This window comes from Mustela putorius, unplaced genomic scaffold, assembly GCF_011764305.1.
Source record: "Mustela putorius furo isolate JIRA1106 unplaced genomic scaffold, ASM1176430v1.1 tig00000151_pilon_pilon_pilon, whole genome shotgun sequence".
NCBI lineage: Eukaryota > Metazoa > Chordata > Mammalia > Carnivora > Mustelidae > Mustela > Mustela putorius.
In genome coordinates, this window is record NW_025421296.1 from 370,403 (window position 1) to 374,905 (window position 4,503).

Sequence of the window (4,503 nt, forward strand, 5' to 3'; positions counted from 1 at the left end):
CCAGCATTTTCTGCTTCTGAAATCATTGTCTCCAAACAAAAAAAGAAAACTTCTCTCAGCAGGTTTTGTTGGGAAGAAAAGGGTTTCAGGGTCCAGAAGAAAAACATTTCCTTTTTATTTCAATAACCCAGTTAAGAGGGAAGGGTTTGTTTGTTTGTTTAAATTCTTTTGCTTTGGTTTCTGTTGAAACTGATCTGTTCAAAGTCCTGAAATGAGGAAATCCAGGGGGCTGTGGTTATAAGCAGTTGTCTAATGATATCTTTTTGTCTCCTCTTTGTGTTTACACTTCTTACTGGCTGCTGTATAAAATGCTAAACCTTTAGATTCTTCATTTATAAAGTTATTCAGCTCTAGCAGGCTGGATAGTTTTTAAATGTTGTACTAAAGGAGCCAGCTCGTTATAAGATGAAGCTGTGTATCTCCTCACAAAATAATTCCATAAATTTTGCTATTCCAATAGCTTCTAAGAACACTTTTGATTAATAGTGAGATCAAGGCAATATGGTGCCTGGCTTCTCAGGAATGACCATGTAAGCTGGCAGCCCCAAACCCATTTTTTTCTTCTTGCAACAAGACCTTTCACTCCCAAAGATGATTCAAGTTTACACAAACATTTGACTGTTTAAGCTAGCATATTCTAGCAACTGTCATTCACAGTAAGATTTGGTGGCTTTCTTTGGTGGCCGGCCCATAGTGACTTATGGCCAACTGCACATCTCAAGGTCTTCATTTAAAATAATATATGATTTTTTCTTCATATATATAATATATGATATATGATACATATATGATAATATAATGATAACACATTTTGTTTTTCCAACCAACTAATGCTATCCCTTCTCTTGGCTCCCCACACATACACAGCGTCACCACACACACAACTTCTGAGCTCTGCTATGGTAAAAAGAGTGTGAACTTTGAAACCAGGAAGACCCACATTTAAATCCTGGGCCTGAAAAATGCTGCCTGGATGACTTTAGCCAAGTTACCTCACCTTTTTGGGTTTCAGATTTCTCATCTGTAAAATGAGGAATAGAAGTATTCTCCTTAAAGGGATAACATAAAATTATACATATAAAGCACGTCATAATTTATTGGGACAAAAAAATTAAATAAATGTATTTTCTAAAATAATGAATCAGTGAAGAACTGTTGACTGGTGCATGAATCTTAGCTTTGGACCTAATATTCTATAATGATGAACAAGTACAAGCTATAAAAAGCTATAGATTCTTAATAGAATGTAAGGAAAGAGAAAATCTTAGAAAGATTTGCTGGAATGAGTCTGTTTTAAGTGAACTTTATTGGAACCCAGCTTTTTGTGCCTGTGCAATAGGAAAGTCTCAGAAAGAACTCTCTGAATTTTCCCTCAAAAGATTTTAGAATATGATAAAAGGAAGAAGATAAATATTATAGTTTTTAATATATTTACTGGTCCCCCCAGGTCCTGACCTCCATACATTAAGTACTTCCTTTGTTTAAGAAATTTCATTTCTTAATAGTTGTAGCCTGAATGCAAAAGATATTAAAAGTTTATTGGCATAAATAATTACCCCAACAAACATAGAAAGATTGGTGTACTATATTCTGCCAGTTGAGGTGAGGAACTAACATTTGTCTCCATGCAAAATTCCTGCAAACCACATGGTCCAAGGCGATGAATTTTATCTGAGCGAGGGCATGCATCTAGTTCAACTGTGCTACCAACTAGTTCTGTGGTCTTGAGCAAGCACTTTTATTTTGACTTCCTTTCCAGTTGAGCTCAGGACAGCAGAAGTTTCCTGTGTTATTGTGTGCCAGTCCTGATTCTGGGCACAAGACCTAAAGGCAAATAAAGTAAAGGCAAATATCTGTACATTCCTAATTATAACTTGCCAAATGCAAAAGAGAAAATTAATGCAAGGTATGGAAGAGTAGGATACGTTTTAGATTAAAACATAGATTATCAGAGCAGTGCAAATAGAAGAGGAAATGCCTGGGCACAATTTTGAATGGAGCCAGAAGTTGTCAGATGCAGAATGTGAGCTGGTGGAGGAGGAAGTGGAAAGAGCACAAGAACATTCTGGGTAGAAGGTTAATGTGTGCAAAGTAAGGAAAAGGCATGGTACATTCAAATCAAATTATAACTATTTGGTTAAGAGCTTCACAAGAGTGGGGAAATTTGTTTTGTACAGGGATATATTCCAATCTCCTAGCATAAGGCCTGAGACATGGTACTCAGTAAACAAATAAATAATGGAGTAAATAAATTGGCATATATTTTTCTCTATATATCCAAGGTCCTTATCAGAATTCAGTTACTCTGTTCCTTTGACGATTTGTCTAATTTTCCCAGCTAGACTGTCAGTTCCTCACCAGCACAAAACTCTTGGAAGGCCTTCTCTAGACACCTGACAATTGAATAATTGATCCAAGCCTGAAGTGCTAATTGAAACCTTTGTGGAAGGTCTGACTTGGCAGTGCCCATATCTAGGGATCACGAACTTGATGTACCTCTCTTGTTTGAGGGACAGCAGAAATCAGGTGGGTTAATTCTGAGAATTACCCTGGGAAGTACAATAGTGAAGCCAACACAGCATCTGTAAGAAATGCAACTGGGGGGCGCCTGGGTGACTCAGTGGGTTAAGCCGCTGCCTTCGGCTCAGGTCATGATCTCAGGGTCCTGGGATCGAGTCCCGCATCGGGCTTTCTGCTTGGCAGGGAGCCTGCTTCCTCCTCTCTCTCTCTGCCTGCCTCTCTGCCTACTTGTAATCTCTCTCTTTCAAATAAATAAATAAATCTTTAAAAAAAAATGCAACTGGGTTTCCTAAGGAGGAAGAAGTGTTAGGGACTCGTTGGAGATTAAATAACATCCATTTGCCATAATGAGGGCCTGAGCAAGCGCAGAAACCTGTGGTTAAAGAAAATCACAGCTTCTCCACTCCCAGCACAACTGTGGGTGTAGGGGACCTTCCTGTTTCATTATTCTGAGGAAAAGCATTATCGGGGAATTGCCAAGACTTGAGCGTCTAAATCAATATGTTCTGAGAGTTACCAAGCAGGAAAGCCAGAAACTATAATACTTTGAACACTATTTTTAGAGTCAATTTTGAGAAAGTCCATGAATTCAAATTCAAGGACACGTTTTCAGTGCTGGCACTCGTTAGCCGATAACATCACGCGTTTGTTCTTTTTTCTTTTTCTTTCTTTCCTTTTAGAAGTGTTTAACGAGTCTACACTATTTGCCAAGCACTGTCCTTGCTCTGTGGCATGCTCAGTATGTGGACCCTGCCCTAAAGGAGGGTAAATTCGTGTGAGGGGAATTCCAGCCACTCTCGAATGTGTAATCATTCAAGAAAAATTGGAGTTAACTTCCTGCTCATGTAATGGTCCTGGGCAAAGGAACCACTTGCTAAGCATTTTGTTTCTGTGTGGTCATTCAGGAATGCAGACCTAAGGAGGCTCTGCCGTTTTCTACAAGTAGGTCCAAGGGATCTTCCTGGGGCTGGTCTCCATTCCAGATGGTTAGAAGAGACAAAGGGAAGAAAAAAAACATCCACCGGGGTCTTTCTGGGCCAGGTTCTAAGGTGGCACTCATCATCTTCACTTGGGTAGAATGCATCTGCCTGTGACAGAGGATGAGAAATGTGGTCTGGCTGTGCCCTGCAGACTGGTTAGGGGGTGCTGCAAGTCTCTGCCATCACGGTCTACTATAGAGAACAATAAGTCAGATTCCATGGCAATACAAGAGAAAGGAGAATCAGGTAGATTTATTGACTACGAGGTCAGCCGTTTGCTTCCCCATGAATTAGAGCATTCTGGCCCTCAAGGCAAAATTTCATGGGTTACATATCATTATCTTCACTTTACAGAAAAAGAAAGGGAGACTCGAGAGTGTTGCAAGCAACTTTTGATAGTGCTCATTTGAAGCCATAGATGAAAAGTAAACAACATTTGCAGTCCCCGTGTCCCCAATTTGCAGGGAAATTAATAGTGTTCTCACTGGTCAAAAATAACAATGCAACAAATACTTCTCCAGACAGGGTTTTCAGCTAGTGATCATCGTTCTTGCTCTAACATTCCCTCTACCATGTTTTTGGTGATGTATGACTTCCCATAGAAGTTTACGTGGTGATACTCAGCTATAAAGCATGGACCAAAGACTCATCACTCTGTCATTTCTTTGCCCATCTATCCATCTTTCCTTCATTGGTTCGTCCATTCCTTTTTTTTTTTTCCTTAACCACATCGAATATTTACTGTGCCCATTTTATGTGCCCAGTACTGTGGTGGGTGTTTGAAACACAAAGACAGAGACTATGGTGCCTTGTCATGGCAAGCTCACTGTCTAGTCGAGGAATCAGACATGAAAATGGATGATTAAAGTGTAAGGTTTTTAGAGGGTGTGGGACAGAAAATGCAGTTGGACTAAGAGATGGGAGAACTGATTTTGCCAGAGAACACAGTCTAAGAGAGGACCCACAAAAAGGGAATAAACAGATTTGAGCAACTGGAAAGTTT